The following is a 22,068-nucleotide window of genomic DNA, read 5'->3' as shown; positions in this document are numbered from 1 at the left end:
TGGTTTTTGTTTGTTTGTTTGTTTGTTTGTTTTTAGCAAGACACCAAAATGTACCACCACCCTTCTGTGGTTCACTACCCCCACCCCGCTCTGAGCGTCAGGGGCCAAGAGCCAGGTGAGGAGGAGCCTGGGACAGACCTGCTTCTGACCGGCTCTGAGACCCTGGGAAAACCCAGCTTCCGAGCCTCAGTCTCCTTATCTGTAATATGGGTGTTGGGCACGGAGGACTCCATTGGGTTCTGGCAAACTGTGATTTGCAGAAAGTAGGAGGACCTCTCTGCAAAAGCACGGTGAATTTCTTAGACAGACCTGGCATAAATACTGGGCCACGGCAACCAGGGGTCATAAGGTAGATGTTGGGGGCTCATGAAGCCCCGAGGTTCATTCTCCAGCTCCTGTCCATCTTTCTCACACACCCAAGCTGTCCACAAGAAGCTCTTTACTCAGTGTAATAAGACGGTCATGCTTCCTGAATCCAAAGGCACGGAACCTAATTTGGTCCAAGAAAACACAGACGCCTTAATGCTCGCCCTCACGCACCTCGTAAGCTATTTTTCAGGAAGCAATTTCTAGGATTTCACATATGTATCTGTCCCCACATCCAAACCCTCAAGGCTGTCACTCCATCATCATTAATACAAGAAAAAAAGAAGAGAACTAGAAACCATGAAATTGCCTACTGGGTCCTGCGGGCTGCCCAGGGCAGGTCGTCACACGGTGCTGAGGATGCCAGGGGTGCTAGGGGGTCTCTCGATATTCTCGGGGTTTCCATGGAGCTTCAGGCAGGAAGACCCTGCAGTCTGGACCTCCTGCCCCCGCGCCCCCCCACCCAGCCCCAGGCACCCTATGGGTAGAACTTTTCCACATAGAGAATGGTGCATTCTCCCAGGAAAATAATTTGCTTTCTCCAGATGGGGTGAGGAAATAGTTTCATTTTGTTTTCCTGGCCCGGTCCTTGGGTAGCTCCTGACCCAATGACCTGTTGCTTCCTCCCTCACCTCCACACACCTGGCTACCTGACGGACCCCAGGGACTCTGATTTTCTTTCTCCAGTTGCCAAGACAATGAAGCCAGACCCCTTCTCCTCCTCTCCCTGGCCTTTGTCAGCGCCCCATGGCCATGCCCTCCCACCCAGCTGCAGGCCTTTAAGGAGTACCAACTAGAGGTGGGGAGGAAGAAGAGAGGATGTGTGCGCATGTATGAGTGTGTAAAATTCAGCTCTCGGTATTACTCCAGTGTTTTTCTAGACAGAGATAAATTCAAATCCTAACCACGCCTTTTAAGAAATACTAGGTAATCCATGAACAGAAAATAAGAAAGGTATCTGAATATGCCTTCCATATAAAAGAATTTTTTTTTAAGATTTTATTTATTTATTTGACAGACAGAGATCACAAGTAGGCAGAGAGAGAGGAGGAAGCAGGCTCCACTGAGCAGAGAGCCCAATGTGGAGCTCGATCCCAGGATCCTGGGATCATGTCCCGAGCCAAAGGCAGAGGCTTTAACCCACTGAGCCACCCAGGTGCCCCTATATAAAAGAATTTAAAAGGTCAAAGTGGATACACAAACACACACACACAAAGGAACCAGCATTTAAAAAAAAAACTAATGATGTACTGTATGGTGACTAACATCACATAATAAAAAAAAATAATAAAAAATAAAATAAAAGCAACTTTTTGCACCAAAAAAGTAATATTACATACCAATATATAAGATTATAATAAGACTCCAAAGATAAGAGCACTGGCCCGTCTTTTGTCAGTGTTATCCCCAAAACCTGACCTCACCTGAAATTCATAGGATATCTCTCTCTCTCTCTCTCTCTCACATACACACACACACACATACACACATACATACACAGGCAGGGCCTTCCACGGCCTGGCCAGCTCTCCCCCTTGGTTCTGAAACCATGTAAGACAACGATTCTACTAAAAGCAACCGTATGTCAGAGGAGTGGTCAGTATTGATTTTACTCGTTGTACGTCAATACCCCGTCTGCATCGCTGGTCACCATCCCCACGGACGAAGTCATGGCCATGGCCCTCCTCCCTATAATGGGGCTTTCATAACCGTCCTCTGGGGACAAATAAAGGACCCAGGGTGTGACCCCTCCTCGCACATGTGTGTGCGTTACCAGGTTGCGGGGGTAAGAAGAGACAGGACCCCTGCATCTGGCTCACCTCTGCCCTCCAGACCGCTGGCTGCCCGTCCCTAAGCCTAGGTTAGTCGCTCGCTCACTCTGCTCTGCCGGCAGCTGCACCAGGGGATGGGGGGCCCACGGACGCTGTCCAAAACCCAGCACATCTGCCCTCAGCCAAACTCTGATGTCCTCCATTCCTCACAAAACCTGCCATTCCTACGCCGACTTCTGCTTTCTCCTCTTGCTCTTTACAAGTTCACGGAGGAACCAGAGGCCCTTGGGCACAGAATCTCTTCATTCCCACCCTTCCCTCCAGTTTTTATTCACAGCTTCACCTGCAGGGGGCCTGCAAAGGCCCCCAGCCCCCTACTCTCTGTTCCCCCACTGCCCTCCACCCTCAACCCAGGCTCAAACGGCCCATCCTACGTCTTCAGCTGGAGCGCCCTGCATCTCCTTAAAGCGAGACCCACCTTGAACAGCATCCCTTCCCACACCCACCTGCTGGGTCTCCCCCTGCAGACCACCCTGCTGCCATATCAGCTCTCCATGCCCCTGCCCTACAGCAACCTGGTGCCAGGTCCCCCCCACCCCCACCCCGTGTCCCAGCGTCTGTGGTCCTGGTCCTCCAGCCCAATCCCCTCTTACCTGTCCCACGCCCCTCCCAGGGCTCACCCACTGCAGTGTGTCTCCTTCCCTTTCACTCGTACCCGATGTCATTACTGCCCACATACGTCTGAGATGAATCCTGAATCCATATCCTCGGCCTGCCTCTCTCCTAAGGCCCTTCTGTCCAGTTCAGATACACTCTGAAAGTCACAGGGCTTAACATAGAAAGCTCCCTCCCACCGGGCCCCTCCTTCCCTCTCCTGATTTCCTGCACATCCAATGGCTCTCCAGGCCCCGCTGACTGCTCTCTCCACTGCCTCTCTGGCCTTCCTCTGACATGACCTCGCTCTGCCCTCCACTTCCGCAGCAGGTGCACGGCCCGCCGGAGGCGCCCTCGGCCCTCCACGCCTCCACTCTCCTGACCAGGGCCATCAGCAGAAGACACTGTTGCTCCCCTCTTCCCACTCGCATGAAGTCGAAAGCCCAAACTCATCAGTTGTGCATTCACAGACCTCTACCATGTGGCCTCCGGATGGCTCTCCAGGGGCACTCCCATAGCCCCAGCCTGTCCACTATGTGGCCGGCACTGATGCACATCATATCCCCAAATCAGCAAGAACATCCTCACTTCCAAGTCCGCTTTGGCTGCTTCCTCTGCCTAGAATATTTTTTTTTTTATCTTATTCTCCAACCACACCCCTATGACATCTGTCAACCCCCTCCCCTTTAACCATTTACAAGATCTAATTCGAGAATCGCCTCTTTTGTGAGACTTGCTTTGACACTCTGTAGGCCTCACTTATATACATCTAGTAAATATACTGTACGGTGGTCATTTGCTCATCTACTCGGAAGCATCCTAAGACCCGGCCCCATACCTTATTAATCTTCGCAACCAGATGTGGTGGTTTGGGCACTTAACAAGGACTCAGGAGTATCTATTCACTGTGGGCAGCACAACGGTAAGAAAGAACCTTACACTTACAACTACGTGGACTTGGGTGCGAAAGAGTTGGGAAAACATGGTGATCCGGGGTTTCCTGTATTTTCTTTCCCTGCATTCTATCCCCAACCTCTTCCTGAGTTTTGTTCCATTGAGTATGCTTAAGAAAAAAGAAAAGGTTCTTATTAGACAGAAATCCCCTGGGCAGGGTCTAGACATGAAAAGTCCTATTGTATCCACGATTTCCCCGAGACACTCCTGCGGGAGAAAAAGGAAGTTCGAATTTCTCTGCGGGCTGGCAAATTTTCTGTGCTTATTGGCATAGCTCTGGTGAATGTGTATCTCCCCAGACAAAAGGCCAGCAAAATGCTGAATGATTTGAAATTTGGAGAATAAGCAAGAGTCATGTCTCTCGATTATTTCCAAAAGCTTTAGGCAGCCGGTTGTGGGCATGCTTTCAAGTGTAGAAAGTTGAGGCTTAAGAAACTACTGGAATTACACCTTTGGCGGCAACACTTCCTATCTTCAAAGGGATGTATATTCTGCTACTTGGCATCTTTCAAGATGTCTGTGTCTGCTTTCTTTTTATGAGTTCGGCTTTGTATGGGTGCATCACGGCAACACAGCCCGCACAGACCCGAGACCATATGCTTCACCTACCTTGCTCTGTGATTTGCCATGACCAACGTCATCTCCAAGCCAGCACACCCGCTCATTGGGGAGCTAAGGTTACCCCAACGATAGACTAACTTCAGGGCAGAAGTCAAAATGTCAAGATTCTTTTGGCCTTTTCCATTGCTGTCAAAGTTCTCCCAACAACAACGGCAAACAAATAAATAACAAAGAGCCCCCACCCACCCCCGATCCTTGACCCTGGCATTGATTGATTTCGGCAGAAAAAGCCACCATGGAACAGATACCACTATCAGGGAATACAGAGGGCAGCTGCTGGAACTGGATAAAAACGCAGCCAGATGCTGCAGGGAAGCCGGAGTACAGTATTTTTCCAGAGATATTTGCATTAACTCAAGCACTTATCGATCGATGTACCTGCAACTTTCAATTCAAGACAGATGAGACAAAACTAAAATTAAATTGCTTCCAGATCGAGTTAAAGCATATAAGGAGAAAGTAAAGCAAACACCTGTTAGGTCTGGCCCACTGTTATTTCCTAAGTATTTTCCTGTAAGTGACAGATTTTTTTTTAAAAAATGCTTCTGAAGACGAATGCAGAACACAGAACGTAGACACCAAGTGACTGTGCATTTACGTGTCCTTTGACGGAAGTCACCTTGTACAGATGCAGCAGGAAACCATCCAGACTATTTCGTATGACAACAAAATTCCACGAAAGCCTGGACAAAAGAGCTATATATAGTTCTAAATGAAATTTGGAAAGGGTATCTTTTAATCATGACATATCTGGGAGCAAAATATAATCAACATCAAGATACCCACGACCCGGACCTACACATTAATATTTTGCCGTATTTGCTCAAAACCTTTTCCTTTTAAAGAAACAAGGTGATATGGACACATCTGAAGCCTCCCCACCCTGTCCCTCTCCACCCTCCCCAGAAGTAATCACTATGGCTAACCGATTTCATCGATCCATGATTTTATACTTTTATCATAGGTAAGTTCATTAAGAACATGATTCCAAAAAGGTGTCCTGAAAGTTCACCTAGAAAAAAAAAACTAAACAAGAGTGAAGGAACACTTGAAAAGGAACAATAATAAATGGGAACTCCCAGATAAGATGTATCATACATTATAATATCTGAAAGAAGGTAGCACTTGGCTAAAGAACAGGTAGGTCAACAGAATGAAATAGGAAAAGGCTATACAACACAGTAAGGCAGTATCAGATACAAGATCATTTCAAATCAGTGACAGGACAAGTAGAAAACAATTACCAAAGAACTAAAATTAAAAAAAAAAAAAAAAAAAAAAAAACAACTTTGACATTTCACCAATAAGGATATCCAAACGAATAAATATCCAAAAAGATGCTTCACTCCCTAGATATCAGGGACAAGGTAAATCCACACCTAAATACCATTACACGGTCAACAGAAGAGCTAAAATGAGAAATCAGGACATAACCTAGTGCTGGCAAGAACAAGGAGCAAATCTATACAACCACGTGGGAAAACCAGGGTGCAGAGTGTCCTCTCTCTGCAGCAGTCATTTTACTCCCATGTGTGTACCCAAAAGAAACGTGTCCCCAGGTCCACCAAAAATCAAGTACCCCATGGCCAACCGCTGAGTGGGGAGCCCAATGTGGGGCTAAATCCCAGGACCCCAAGATCATGACCTGAGCCAAAGGCAGACGCTTAACCGACTGAGCCCCTTAGGCACCCAGCCATGTGCACTTTTCTATCAGCATGTTATACTTCCATCAGAAATGTTGAAGAAACGAGGAAACGATTGCACCTATCCTGTTATGCTGCCAAGTCTCTGAGAATAAGCGCTCACAGAAACAGTCAGACAGAAATCTAAGTGCTACAATTCTGGAAGCTAATTTGGTGAGGTGTGGTCAAAGCCACGGAATTTTTTAGGACTTTCATCATATCCTCATTTGAAATTGGGAAAAGAAAAGAGATATGTCAAGGGCCAGCAAGAGGAGCCTGGAGGACTGCATCACACCAAGCTGCGGGAGACTAGTAGGTGATGTGCCAAGTGTCCCCAATGTAGGGCTACCTGAACGCGCAGCACAAGACAGAGACCGTGAACAGAGCAAAGATAGAAAATAACCAAGCATTACCAATTCCTGTGTTTCTTTTTTTTTTTTTTAAGATTTTATTTATTTATTTGACAGACAGAGATCACAAGTAGGCAGAGAGGCAGGCAGAGAGAGAGGGAGAAGCAGGTTTCCTGCTGAGCAGAAAGCGCAATGTGGGGCTTGATCCCAGGACCCTGGGATCATAACCTGAGCTGAAGGCAGAGGCTTTAACCCCCTGAGCCACCCAGGCACCCCAGTTCCCGTGTTTCTTTGTGCCTTTCTGGATTTCCCAATGAGCAGGTGTTCCTTTAATAAAAATGAACGAACCAAAAGGTTGAGCGGAAAGCAGAACACCAGATGGGAGTCCTAAGGTCTAAGGTACCCTCTTCACTGCACACACTCTGTAGTGTCCACTTTCATGGAAACACTTTCCAAGAGGCATTACTCGACTATGTTTTGTGCAACAAACCACGTCATCTTCCTTACATGGCATGGCATCATCTCACATCTGCACATGTCCTCTGGCCTTTGGCTGGGCCCCCTTTCCCGGGCTGTATCTGCAGGAAGACAGTAATGGCACTCCCCAGCTCCAGCCTACAAATACTGCTCTCAAAAAATAATGACAAAACATGGGTTATTCGAGAGGTTCAGTGTTTAGGAGCCTGGTAATCAAAGTTTATTGTGCTCTTGGCTTTGTTTCTTTTTTCCACTCCAAAGAGTTTAAAGCAAGTCAATTAGCATCAAAGAAATTTGCAAAGGCTCTCACAGTGAAGCCCAGCCGAAACAGAAGGACATCAAACCAGATGCCAGACAGAAGACAGTGCAGAGTGCTCTGGGAGGATCGTCCGGAGACTTAGAGGAGGGTCCCGCTCTGTGGAGTTAGTCACAGGAGAGGCAAAATGCTCCTCCAGCAGCCCCAAACACAGACCATGACTGCGTGCTTCCAGGAAGATGAGTGCCGGAAGTCCAGTCAGTAATTAATGAAACCATGTCTAAATCAAGGACACACACATCTCAGATTTGGGGGGATCTACTGCTTTCATGGCAATTACCTGTAATTATCAGCAATCCAGTCAAATTCGGGCCAAAATCTTGGATTTGCACCTGAAACTGTTCTCTATAGACTGCCCTTCAAAATACCTGGGGTTGGGGAGCCTGGCTGGTTCAGTGGGTTAAAGCCTCTGCCTTCAGCTCAGGTCATGATCTCAGGGTCCTGGGATCGAGTCCCGCATTGGGCTCTCTGCTCAGCGGGGAGCCTGCTTCCCCCACTCTCTCTCTCTCTGCCCGCCTCTCTGTCTACTTGTGATCTCTATAAGATAAATAAATAAAATCTTAAAAAAAAAAAAAGAAAGAAATACCTGGGATGGTCTCAACTTACCATTAGGACAGCACACAGTAACCTAAACAAAGTCATCAGTAGCTTTTAACCCAGGACAGACTCATGCATAAAACCTGTACAGATTAATTTGAAAGAACTGTAGATGTTCCTTTCTTTTGTTTTTGTTTTTATTTTGGAAGATTTTATTTATTTCTTTGAGAGAGAGAGAGGCAGCATGTGCAAAGTGGGGTTGGGGTGGGGATCAGAGGTGAGGGACAAGCAGACTCCGTGACGAGCATAGAGCCCAATACAGGGCTCCATCCCACAACCCCGCTCAACCCAGCTAAGCCATCCAGGTGCCCCTGGATTTCCCTTCCTAAACTTAAATTATGTTAACTCACTGCTTTGACCCTCCTTCTTTTAAATTCCTGGAGAACCTACGGTAACTATCATAGAGACAGAGGTTTTTTTTGGGGGGAGGAGGGAGCTCTTTAAATCACATACCCAAGTTCCTCATTTAAAGAGATAAAGTGAGGGGCGCCTGGGTGGCTCAGTGGGTTAAGCCGCTGCCTTCGGCTCAGGTCATGATCTCAGGGTCCTGGGATCGAGTCTCGCATCGGGCTCTCTGCTCAGCAGGGAGCCTGTTTCCCTCTCTCTCTCTCTGCCTACTTGTGATCTCTGTCTGTCAAATAAATAAATAAATAAATAAATAAATAATCTTAAAAAAAAAAATAGATAAAGTGATATGCATGCAGAATCTTAGTGAGAAGCCCCTAGCAACTAAGCTGGGTCACAGCTTTGGTTATCCCTTTATAATTTATATAAGAAAGATATAGTTTCCTAGTCCCTAATCACTGTTGGGTTTTCATCTCATAAATAATCATTCCTTCAAAGAACCATTCTAATCATTCAATCAATATTTTCTTTTCTTTTTTTTTTTTTTTTAAGATTTTTATTTATTTATTTGACAGAGAGCGATCACAAGTAGCCAGAGAGGCAGGCAGAGACAGAGAAAGGGAAGCAGGCTCCCTGCTGAGCAGAGAGTCCAAAGTGGGACTCAATCCCAGGACCCTGAGATCATGACCTGAGCCGAAGGCAGTGGCTTAACCCACTGAGCCACCCAGGCGCCCCTCAATCAATATTTTCCTAATGAAAGTTAGAGCTGCAAAACTGGCCTGTAGACAAGTGCTTCTGGCAAATATGAGGTCATGAATGCTTGTAAGAACCCAAACAAAGAGGGCACAGGCACATCCCCATAAAGCATGACATAAAACAATTTTGAGGGGTCGGTCCATTTTCTGAAGCCTATCCGTGAACCTCAAGGGTTCTTGGATTGCCATTTAAGCCCCCATGCTGAAAAAGATGGTTCATCTCTGTTTGAGGCCATGCTACTCTTGAAACAATTCCCACTACGCTCAGTAGAACTTGTTCCCAACTGCATGGAGGCAGGAACTAGGCTAGGAAGGCCTGGAAAACTGACATTACCTTCATAAGAAAGATTTTCCATAAAAATTTAACTCTCCTTTTCTAAGCACGTATAATCCCTTGTTTATACTTAAAAACGAGAAGCTTCCCAAATTAAAACAGGGTACAAAAAAACCAGCGATTTTATGTAAGATTTATACGTATTTCATTAGTATACCCATGTATGATCAAATTTCTATATTTAGGCACTGACTTTCTTTCTGCCTCCAAGCCTACCCCCTCCACTGCCTGGCATCAATGGTACAAAAATCATAGATCTAGTCTAGCATGGTAATTAAGCAGCATTTTATAGCCCAGCCCCAGCTCATACAATTTTCAAAAAGAAAAAGAAACTAGGTAAAGAATTTATAGAGCACTTTCCTCTCCCTCTCTTTCCTTCTCATCTAGTGTTGTTGGGACCTGGCAACAGGTACATATGGAACCATGTTTCCCCTCTGCAGTCTAAAAAACTACAAAGCAAACCAGAGGACTACGACCTCATGCTACACCAACACTAGTCACCAGCAGGAGGAAGGAAAAATAGAAATTTTCCTGTTTCAAGGGCACACTGCCACTGTCCCATTACCCAGGCTTTTACACCCTTAGATTCCTCAATATTCAACCAATGTGTACACTGGTGTGTGTGTGTGTGTATGTGTGTGTGTACGTGCTTATAAGCATCTTTTTTTTCCTTCAATTCACCCAGTTTTGGGGGTTAAATGATGGAAGGAAATAGTCTAAATTTGTGTGACAATGATCAAAGAAGGTGCTTTGAATTTATGTGAAAAAGTTTCCCATTAAGATGGTAGCTATTTTTTTTTCAAATGTGATTCCTTTTAATTGCGGAAAAGAGCCCAAAGGCTTTGTCAAGGGGCACATGTTTTCTATAAATCAAAACATAAATAAATGTGAGGTTATTTCACTCGGCATACATATGGTTTTTGCTAAGTAAACTCTATTTATAAAACATTGTTAGCCTCTACCGGAACTGCTGTCAACATTTATAGGAAAGGAACTTTTCTACTGCTCTGTGACTTGCCAGGATTTGAAAACAAGCCTAGAAACATTAGTTTCTCAAGACAGATTTGATTTAAACTTAATGTAAAATGGGCCACTGTGTGTTCTCTAGCTTTTAAATGCTTGGAAGAAGTCTTCAACTGAGTATTAGGTTCATATTTTACCAGAAAATGCTAACATTGCTGGAAGTTGATTATTTTAACCATACCATTGTTCTATTCTTTCTAGAAGTTTTCTTTTGCTTGTAGGCGAGGGTCTGGGATTATTTTTCTTATCACTGCCAATAGAACTCACACATATTCTGTGAAGGGGGAGTCTCTGACATCCCTTACAGCTTAGGATTCATAATTACCTCGGCACCTTCTCCCAAAGTCTCATTTGCATGGTTTCTCCTCCTTAAAGACACTCCCTCTAGGTTCTGAACACATTCATCAGTCCTACTCAGAGTGGTTCTCAAAAATGAAGGTTTCTGTGAAAGAAATCAGCTATAAGCAAGCATGAAGCAATAGTCCTTGACAGCCCAGAGCATACCACGCAAGGTAACGGTAACTTTAATAATATCGTACATTCTCCATTTTCCATTCAATTTTTCTTTCTCGGGCTGCAGTGCCTTCCAAAACAGAATTCTTTCCAGTGCTTTCGCAATCAACCCTACTCGAGGTGGACCTAAGCCAAGAGTTACAGTACAGTTGAGAGCGGTTCCAGAAAGAGATCTCTCACTCACTCCTGCTTTTTTCTTTTTTATTATTATTATTTCCTTCCAAGTCGAATCTTCCCCAGTTGTCCCAGTTTCTCACCTCTTGGCATGGAATGCCTTGATTTTTATTTTTGACTAGCAAGAGGAAAATGTTAACTAATTCCACAAAAATAACTAAAAGGATCTTTGAAATCCTAAAATCCTTAATTTCCAAGGTAATAAAACATTCAAATAGATTTAATGATCACCTACCTAATGGATAACTACCTTCTATAATTAGACTGCTTTGGAAACAATGTAAATGCTTTCGCTCCCAAATAATATTGTCCCAACCTATACACAGAATTCCAAAATACGTATCCTGATTTACAGAAGGAATTCGATTTCTCTGCAGTACACTTAAAGGGGAAGGCTGCTTATAAAGTGTAGCCATGGCTCCAATAAACTTAAAAATAGACACAGACAGATCCAGAAGAAAAATACACCACATTCTCTATCCTTCATTTTTGTAATTTTGCACATTAGCAGCTAGCTCCTCTAATGGGAGACACTAATGAATTTGAAGTGATAAGGAAATATAAGGAATTAGAAGGCAGAATTCCCCAGAACTTCTGTTCGTAATCAATCACCAGAGATCAGTGACATCATTAGAGCCTTTGATCACAGCTCCTCTTTCAAGCTCAGATGGGACCGGATTGATCCTTGCTGGCACTGAGAAAGGAGAAACACCTAGGAGTACAGTTCACCGTGAAACATGAGCAGTCATCAGCATCCCGTCGCCTCCTTGGGGAGGAACAGAGAGCACATTCCAGGGCAGCCTGACCCCAAACAATAGAGCCACCTCGTTAAACCCAAACCGAATTCCCATCTTACTAGGATTCCCAAAGCGCTTTAAGGCAGGAGCAGACAATAAGCTACTTTTCTTTCAGTTTGGTCTTCCTTATCCGCTGGACCTATGCAGGACAAGCCCCAAATTCCTTTGCCATGGGGAGGGAAGAGGTTCTGCAGATTTTGTTTTTCCCATTCTGCTCCTTCCAAAGCATTTCATTCAGAGCTCACTCCCCATCCCAACCCCCGACTCCCCTGTGGACTTCTGATTTTCACTTAATGAATCTTTACTAAAATCAGGAGTGACTCCACACTGGCCAAAAAAGGTGGACATGGGACGTCGCATTAGCTCTGATCATTTCAAAATGACCTGGACAGCCATCACTCAGAATGCCCTGATCTGAAACGCTCCCTTTGGGCATGAAAAGTTTTAAGTGACCTTTACTACTTTAGTTCCATTGTTTGTTTTCCCCCCTTCTTATTTGTAATACGAATCTAATTGAGCTTCATGAACACGGTGGAACGTAGTGTATTATCTCCCTCATCAGGTGATCAATGATTTCATTAATAAGATAGATAACAAAACTGTCATATCATCGACACTGTTATGAAAGATGATCCTGGCTTCCCGCTCCATTTCCCAAGGTCCGGGGTTCTCTGTGGCAGCTCTGAGTCCATTCAATATTTTCCACAGACAGAGAAAAGTGAAAATCCATTTTGAAACCAATTTCAATTAGGATCCAGAAGCTGTTATCACAGGTGTCGCGGAATGGGCCCGTGAGTGGAAATGTCGCCTATCCATTCTGAAATGAAACCTTATCAGGGGCTACAAAGATGGCTGGGGACAGCCTATCTGTAAATTACTTTTCGTCCTGTGTTAACTCAACCTTAGTCCTGTCATATGGAATTCTTTCCATCCCCGGGTAATAATCTAATGACTAACGAGACACAGCCCCCGAACGGCTTGCAGCCGGACAGGGCTGTCCCCTGAAACGGGTGCAAATGTGGCCAGAGCTGGCCGGCAGGCAAGCACAGGGCCGGGCAGGCTTTAAATGATAGAACGAAAAGTTGATTATGGGAAATAAAAGAAGCCCGTCTCCACCCACTGCATTCCTGGTGATTTTTCAATTGCAAACTCCAAGGCTCCGTTACTTCATTAATGCGGCACCCAAGTCGGGAGGCTTTTCTCTCACATCTTCCAAGCTCCTTTTAGCAAATTATCCCATGACGGCGGATTTATTCAGTCAAAGACCTGGGACTTTGAGAGGCAACAAAAGAATCAAGAGACTTTCTGGTCCACCTGCCTGGCGAATGATGAGCCAGGGAAAAGTCTCCCCCAGAGAAACCAATCAAACCATTGTGCGGCACAGCCAGACCTTTTCAACTGTCAAGCCAGAGAGCAGGGGGAGAGATGAAAGGACGCGGGGTGAAGCTACCATTTACGGAACCATGTGGGAATGGTCTCCGAAGATTTAATAATTGGGATGGAACTCAACTTTCTACAACTAAAGGGAAAAAGAGAGAGAGAGAGCCCAAGAAGAGGAAAGAGTCAAAGAAAGGGGTTAAAAAAAAAAAAAGGGAACGAAAAAGGAAAAAAACAGCAATCTAAGTCAGAGGAGGAAGAACTTTTAAAATAAAAACGCCCCCTACCTGAAATGAAGTCCCATCTGTAAAAGTAAAGGGGAAAGAGAAGGAAGTTGCCCATAAAAAAGGAACGAAAACAGATTTAACAAAGGCTTTGCTATTTTTTTCCCTCTAGGTTAGAGCTGCGTTACGTGTTCTGATTCTAATGTTCTCGTGCAATTAATTCACAGAGGCAAAACAACAGCCGAAAAAGCCCTCAGTTATAGGAGTGCTTTGGGTTTTAAGTAAAGTGACATTTTAAATATGCCAAAAAGGAAACAATACATTGACCGGACACTCAGAAAAGACAGACTAGGAGACACGCGAGGCCATATACTTCTAGGCAATTTTCAAGAACGTTTTACTCCCACTACCAATTCAACATGAAATACTTAAAAAGAAAGGGGAAAAAACTATACGTACAGGGCCTTAAAAAAAAATGGACTTTCTGAAAACACGAAATACACGTAACATCCAGCAGCAACTGTAGTTCTAAAGCTTCCTGCTATTACTACCGACTCTTAACAGCATATATCACTAAGCCAAGTTTAAAAAGCAGGCAATTATCAAATGGTGGGAGGAGGGGTGGCGCCTGGACCTGTGTCCTGACTGTGGTGGTGGCTACATGACTTTATCGATTTGTCCAAACTCACAGGCATGCACAATGAGAAGAGTGAATTGTGCACCGTGTAAGTTCTTTCTTTTAATAAATGTGAATGATGGCAGAGGTATTTGGAAAGATTTCCATGTAAATGAGAGAACAGGGGGATTTTTACTTTTACCATCCCCCCACCCGCCCCACCTCCTTCTCTGCCTGGGACCCTGGTGGACCCAGAGCTCAGTGTGGCGATCCTGTAGGATCCCATCCTGCGAGCTGCTGGATGAGCTGCTGGACCCGCAGGCCCTTCCCTGACCCGGGCCCAAGATGTAGGAGGCAGAAGGCCACCAGGCCGCCTCCCCAGGCGAGCACGCCCTCCCACAAGCGCTGTCTTGGCCCTGAGCTGCTGCTCTTGCTGTTACGATTACTGTTTCTGATTCTGAACCAGGTTAATTCTGGAAATGCGAAATAACCACATCGCTTGATCAAGAGTAAGCAAAGTGGCCCAGAACTTTCCACAAGCCATGCACACCATCCCGTGGCATTTTAGTCCCAAGTTGTGCGAGGCTCTGGCAAGATGGGTTTGATATTCATTCCTTGTTTATCTGGGTGCCCAAGAATTGTCCTTTTAGAGGCGAAATCCAATAGTTACATACACGAAAAAAAGGAGCCTTGCCCTTAGGGAAACCCATTGGCACAGAATTACTGATTTCATCCCACAATTTGGATGAGTATTTATGAATGAGAAGGAGACCCTGAGAGCATCTGCTTAGTTAAATCCAAACGTGTGCCCATTTCAGGACCAATGATTTGAAGCAGTGTGCTGATCGCAGCTCTTGTCATCTGCCTCCTTGCCTGTTAAACTAGGTCCTGAGGACCACATTTTAAGACTTTTGGGCAAACCAGTACCCTCTGATTCTCTTGATCAGATTAAAGTTTACCCACTCCTAGATTATTTCCAAACGATGTTGTGCTGCTCTGAAGAGCCCATTTACTAGTAACAGCTGACATGGTGGGTACTCACCGCGCTGGCCTCAGAGACATTAAGCAATTAGCGCAAGATCACACAGCAATGAAGGGACAGAGCTGGGATCCAAGCTCCGGAGTTAACATTGCCGCTAGGCTCCACATGTCGCCTGTCCCCATGGAGCGGCCATCAGTCCTAGCAGGCTTGGGCGGCGAACCATGCAGTCCCACTGAATGTCCCCTGGGGACCTCCCAGCACAAGACACTGAAGTGGGGTGGGGCATGGGGGACAAATCAGGTGCTACATTCAAAAAAATGTAGGAAATATAAGTCAAAACCGCGATGACAAGCCACCTCACACCTGTCACAATGGCTAAAATCAAGCACACAGGAAAAAACAAAGGTTGGAGAAGATGTGAAGGAGGGGAAACCCTCTTGCACTGTTGCTGGGAATGCAAGCTGGGGCAGCCACTCTAGGGAATAGAGTGGAGGTTCCTCAGGAAGTTAAAAATAGAGCTACCCGGGGCGCCTGGGTGACTCAGTGGGTTAAGCCACTGCCTTCGGCTCGCGTCGTGATCGCAGGGTCCTGGGATCGAGCCCCGCATCGGGCTCTCTGCTCAGCAGGGAGCCTGCTTCCTTCTCTCTCTCTCTGCCTGCCTCTCTGCCTGCTTCTGATCTCTCTCTGTCAAATAAATAAGTAAAATCTTAAAAAAAAAAAAAAAAATAGAGCTACCCCACAGCCCAGCAATCCCACTACTGGGTATTTACCCCAAAGGATACAAACATACAGATTTGAAGGGGTACACGTACCCGGATGTTTACAGCAGCATTATCAGCACTAACTTTTCTGGAGAAAGCCCAGATGTCTATCGAATGATGAGTGGATAAAGAAGATGTGGTGTGTATGCCATGGAATATTATGCAGTCATCAAAAATGAAATCTCGCCATTTGCAATGATGTGGATAAAACTAGAGGGCATTATACTAAGTGAAATAAATGAGAGAAAGACAAACACCATGGAATCTCACTCATAAGTGGAATTTATGAAAGAAAACAGACAAACACATGGGAAGGGGGCTAAGAAAAGGGGGGGGAGAGAGAAAGAAGGAAACAAGCCATGAGAGACTCTTAACGACAGAGAACAAACTGAGGGCTGCTGGAAGGAGGTGGGTGGGGGATGGGCACTCAGGAGGGCACTTGGGTTGAGCACTGGGGTTATACGGAAGTGATGAATCACTGAATTCTACTCCTGAAGCCAAAACTGCATTCTATGTTTACGAACTAAAATTTAAATCCCAAAAAAATTTTAACTGAAAGATAAACATGTTATGGAGACTGGAGAGAGACAAACAGGTAGGGCACACAGGACTTTTAGGGTAGTAAAACTGTTCTGTAGGACACAGTCACAGTGGCTATATGTCCTGACACATCTGTCCAAGCCCACAGGATCTACAACACAAGGAGCGGCCTCTAATGAAAACTAGGGACTTTAATGAACAATAGTGTGCCAATATTGGTCCATCAGTTTTAACAAATGTACCACACTGTTAACAAGTAACAAAGGGGACCTAAGGGGTTAGGGGGTGGACAGGACCTCTGTACCCTCGACTCCATTTCTCTGTAAATCTAAAACTTCCCTAAAATATAATCTTTTCATGAAAATTATAATCATAAATAAAGTATCCCCAAAAACAAGTGCTACCAGGTAGTTGCCAAAAGGACACAAGTCTGTGTGGAGAGAGAGAGATGGAGGACAGTCACAGCTGAGAAGAATTTACACAGATTCTATGGAAGAACAACATAAACGGAAGCAAAGAGCCCTTCAATTTAGCTAAAATATGGGTTACAGATGGGAAAGTATGGTAACAGATCAGACTGGAAAGTCAGACTGCGGTCAGATTTTTGGAAGATACCTAAATGTTAATCAAAGGGTTTTGAACAGTATTCTATATGTAACTGGGAATCACTGAGGGTTCTAGAGGAGGGGCGGGGCATGACCAGAACCATAAAAAGATTCATTTGGCAGAAACAAGTCCCATAAATGAGAAGCGCAGAGACCAACGGCAAGGTGTTTGGACAGAAGGTCACTTTAACTGTCTAGGCATGAGGTAGTAGGTTTTAAATAGCACAGCACAGTAGGGTGGCCTGAAGGGACACAGGGGTGAATAATTACAGAGGGAAATCTACCAGACTTCAAAACTAGTAGGATGTGGGAAGCCTGAGAGACAGAGGGGTCAAAGGTGACGGTGCGGTTTCAAGCCTGGGTGACTGTAGGAAAGGTGATCTCCTCAGCCAAAATAAGATTCAGAGGTTGCCGGGTTCTGGGACACATGAGTGTGGAGTGCAAGGGAGCCAGAGCTCTTATGGAAACCAGATTATCTATCATTAGTTAGTTGGTTTAAAAAGGTGAACGCGGGCGCCTGGGTGGCTCAGTGGGTTAAGCCGCTGCCTTCGGCTCAGGTCATGATCTCAGGGTCCTGGGATCGAGTCCCACATCGGGCTCTCTGCTCAGCAGGGAGCCTGTTTCCTCCTCTCTCTCTCTGCCTGCCTCTCTGCCTACTTGTGATCTCTCTCTGTCAAATAAATAAATAAAATCTTTAAAAAAAAAAAAAAAATTAAAAAAAATAAATAAATAAAAAGGTGAACGCTTCTTTAAGAAGCATAAAATCTAACTCTAATACAACACAAACCATCTCCTTTGCCCCAGAAAAAAGAATCAAGAAAAGGGACATGCACATACTGTTTCGTATGCTAAGGCATATAATCAATGTTAGTTTTTCAAGGTCAAAAGAATTCAAAATAAATGTTCTCCAAATTATTTTCCTGATTTTCTGGCTTAAGGAAGCATTCAGAAGAATAGTGCAGAAACTTTGCTATCTATCCTTCCTTTAGATGTGCAATCAGAGAAAGACAATTATCGTACGATCTCACTGATAGGAGGAATTTGAGAAACAAAACAGAGGATCATAGGGGAAGGGAGGGAAAAATGAAACCAAGAGAGGGAGTCAAACCCTAAAATACTCTTAATCTCAGGAAAGAAACTGAGGGTTGCTGGATTGGGGGGGGTGGGATAGGGTGGCTGGGTGATGGACATTGGGGACGGTATGTGCTATGGTGAGTGCTGTGAATTGTGTAAGCCTGATGAATCACAGGCCTGTACCCCTGAAACAAATAATACATTATATGTTAATTTTTTTAAAAATGTGCAAACTTGGTCAGGATTTGTGAAACATCTTGAACTATTTTCCAGGGTCCGGCAGATTCAAAATTACTTTTCCCAAACATTTTTCCCTTAATTTCAAAACCTATGTGTATATTCAAGAAAACACAATCCTTTTGTTTTGGATTCGTAACATTTAACTCATCCACAGGCTCTGTCCCAGAACAACGGCTGACATCTGCTCTTTCGACAGAAGGCTACAGACACTGCCTCACTTAATCCCCTAAAGATCCTGTGAAGTGAGTCTCATCGGTTTCTTGCTAAAAAGATGAGGAAACTGAGACTTTGAAAAGTTAATTTGCCTGCACTCACAGCTAGTCTAACCTGGTGCCAGAACTCAATCCAAGCCTTCCCATCCCAAACTTAGGGGGTTCTCCTAACCAATCATCCTATCATTTGAAATTCATTTTATCTGACAGTCCTTCCCAAGGAAAAAAATGTGGCCAAGAAAAAAAAAAAAAAGGGTTGAACATCTAAAGGCACAAGAAAACTAAAAGTCACAGTCTACAATGTAAAAATTGCTCACCCATTTCTGAGCAGAATTAAGTACATCTTGACATTAAAAAAAAAAAAAAAATCAAGGGGCGCCTGGGTGGCTCAGTGGGTTAAAGCCTCTGCCTCTGGCTCGGGTCATGATCCCAGGGTCCTGGGATCGAGCCCCGCATCGGGCTCTCTGCTCAGCAGGAAGCCTGCTTCCTCCTCTCTCTCTGCCTACTTGCGATCTCTATCTGTCAAATAAATAAATAAAATCTCTAAAAAAAGAAAAATCAAGGAGACAAGAGCTCATGATGGAGAACAGCCAATGAATTCCAAATTCCCAACCAAACTCTGAGCCCCCTTACTCTCAGCCAGGAGACCAGTTGCTACCACAATACACTGACAGGTATTACTGGACAGTCTGAAAGAAAATCCCTGGGCCAGGAAGTAACCAAAGGTTAAAGTTAAAAAAAAGTATCTCCTTACATATTTGCAGACCATAACACTCTCCCCTTACAAAGCTTTAAGAGTCTTTTTTAAGCAGAGGAGAACCAAGGCCCTTCCTCTTGAAAGAAGAAAGTGAACAAGGAACTTCCTCTCCATTATTAATCTATCAACTGTGGTTTCATATTGCATCACCATTAGGATAATAATTTCTGTTTTCTATCACTTAAGGTATGTTCCCAATAACCATCAGAGCCAATAAAACATCTCCAAGACCATGGCCTACATACGTTCATTATTAGGGCCTTTCTTGTTTTTAAAGCAGAGTAGTAGGCTAATAAGAAAGATCAGATTACTCTTTTCAAAGAAAATCATCGGCCCACAATGACTTAAAAGACTTCAAATTGGAAAGTCAGTGTTTGCAAGGCATGGAAGGAAATGTTACGGGGTAAGGATCGTGTTTAAAACCTCAAAATATCTGGACTAAAATCCATTTACTATATACAAAACATAACATAGAGCTTTAAAAGCAACGAATCCGTACCAGCAACAAACAGATTATTCAGGTATTTTCCTTGCGGTCCTAGCATATTAGCACACTTGGCAGTTTTTAAGTAAACAATGCCACCTAAATATGTGAGCACTCACTGTGTATGTGAAATATATTAGATGCCAAAAATAATCCTTCACTCACAATTGCATGTAACAAAGACTCAGAGAGCCGAAAGTCTTTTCTTCTGTCATTTACGTTGACTAAATAACCCTAAAGCTTAAAATCAAACACATGAAACACACACATTGTGGTTCCTGGGTAAGAATACTAAATGCTTTCTAGGTTGATATCGGGTCTTAAATGTTAGAAAAATCAAACGTGGCTTGTCTCTCTGCCCACCCTCCCACCCCATACAAGTCTCAGAACAGTTTGTCACTTATGTGTGTCATTTTAAATTTCAGCGTTAAGAGTCAAATGCTTATTTAGAAGGCTGCTCTGTTTTTGAGCCATACATTTGGGTTGAGTGAATGTGTGTGTTTAAACAAAACTCTGTATGAGTGTTGTTCTAGCACGAGATACTCAGCTGAGAAAACGAGGAAAACAGATGTGCAAGGACATGCAATGGAATGTGCGTGGTTTGGCTGGAAGGTTCACAATCGGGAACAAACCGTAGCACATAATGGCTAGAAATTAAATCAACCTAACATAGCACCAATAACAAAACTTTCTTGTTTGCCTGTTTTATTTTGTTGCAATCATGAAATTGCGGACGGGAGTGGGGAAAACGCGTGTATTGCCTCCGTTTGGTTCTTGAGGCTAAACTCATCTTTAACCGTTCATGGGCAAATCCCTGAATTTCAGAGCTTTGTAAAGAAAGTCCAGGACACCCCTGGACGCAGCAGCAATCAGCACTAGCTATGATCAGATGGAAATGATTTTAATGTCCTTTGTGCGAACAGCTTCTGTGCAGGTATCGGGGTACCTCCGAAATGTTTATAAAGAGAAAAGAGAGAAAAGGATACAGAACGGACAAAAGATCAGATGACCATGGCCATGGCAGCCACCTGCTAGCAGACAATAAGTGCCAGCAACCCCACGTCTGCTAAAACCCAAAGGGAACCCAGACCAAAGCCCCCAGCCGAGCTGGGTGCCCACAGCCAAGCTGGGTGCCCACAGCCAAGTATGGAGGGAAGCAGGAGGCCAGTTAGGAGTCTGCAGAACAAGTAAGAGGCTGGGTCATTCCAGCCCCTGGAGCAGGATCCTGGGGCTCCAAAGAGGCTGCGAACTGGTTAGGAAAACCTGCTGAGGACCCGGGAGGGTTATTAGCATTGCTTAAGCAGAAAAATCGTGAAGAAAAAGGCTTTAGTTCTTGTCTTTAAATTTGTTCTCTGGTTTTCCTGGAATCTTCCTCAACGGCAAACCGTGCGACAAACCACCAGTTCCATTCTTCTTTCACTTGGTTGGGTCTTTATATTACCCAATATATATCAGAAGTTAATGAAGCCCTTAGGAGATAAAGGAACACTGGAAACAGAGAGCTGCCAGAACAGCCCTCCTGCAGGCCTGTGCCCCACAAACCTCATGAACATCTGCCCCAAATAGGGCAGGTTCAACCCCACCCCCACCCAGGCGCAGGGGACCACATGTGTTTCAAGGACACGGGCCGCTCAGGGCCAAAAGCCGGCAGAGTTTGGTTCAGGGTCCGTGACTCGTTCAGAAGACAGGCCCAACTTGGTAAATCTAGACCGCTCCTTCTAGACTGGCTAATGTCCTCGACGGACGGCTGGGCTCCCAGGGGGCTGGTTAGGTTGATTCTGTTCTGAGTCACCCTAAACAGGTTCATGAGAGGAGCTTGTGGTCAGTGTGGCTCAGGAAAAACCCGGTGGCACCGAAACCCTCCCAGGCGTGGGTGGGGCCAACAGGAGCAGCAGTGCCTTCACTGGGACAGATGGACCACGGGGGGACAGCGCCTTCCCGGGGGTCCCCACAGGACGGCCAGCTGACACTCGTTCTCCTTCTCACCTGTTCTCACACACCCACGTGCACACTCCTATGCACACAGGCTCACATGTGCCCACACACTTCCGCACACTCTCACACACCCTCACACGCTTGCAAGCTGTCAAGATAACCAAAGTCGATGTTTCCTGAAGCTTAACACCCAACAGGGCTTATTCCTGTGACGTCCCTGTCGGAAATGACTGGACAACCATTTGTTGTCCAACCTACCTTGCAGGTGCTGACTCTATCTCTGAAATAAGCAATTTGCCTAATTTTTACGAATTCCAGGAAAAAATGAAACGAGGGTCCCGTAATGTTTCTTAAGGCATAAACAGGGTTTCTATAAGCACGCCAGAAGAATGACACAACGATCCAGCCCCACTAAAATAAGACCCAGCCCGGATTTCAAATACCACAAATAAAGGAAGAAACAGGAACAAATTTCCACATGTATGTAAATTCATTATTTTAACTCCGATGTAAATAGATGTTCCCAAGCAT

General features: G+C 44.8%; 1 protein-coding gene across 6 annotated transcripts in view; it reads right to left on the bottom strand.

Moving 5' to 3' along the window:
• GLI3 (GLI family zinc finger 3) overlaps window positions 1-22,068 on the bottom strand; it is a 266,798-nt gene that overhangs the window by 229,047 nt on the left and 15,683 nt on the right. The window lies entirely within an intron of this gene.

The sequence above is a fragment of the Mustela nivalis genome (genome assembly GCF_964662115.1).
Source record: "Mustela nivalis genome assembly, chromosome: 12".
Classification (NCBI taxonomy): Eukaryota; Metazoa; Chordata; class Mammalia; order Carnivora; family Mustelidae; genus Mustela; species Mustela nivalis.
This window is presented reverse-complemented; position numbering and strand designations above follow the sequence as displayed.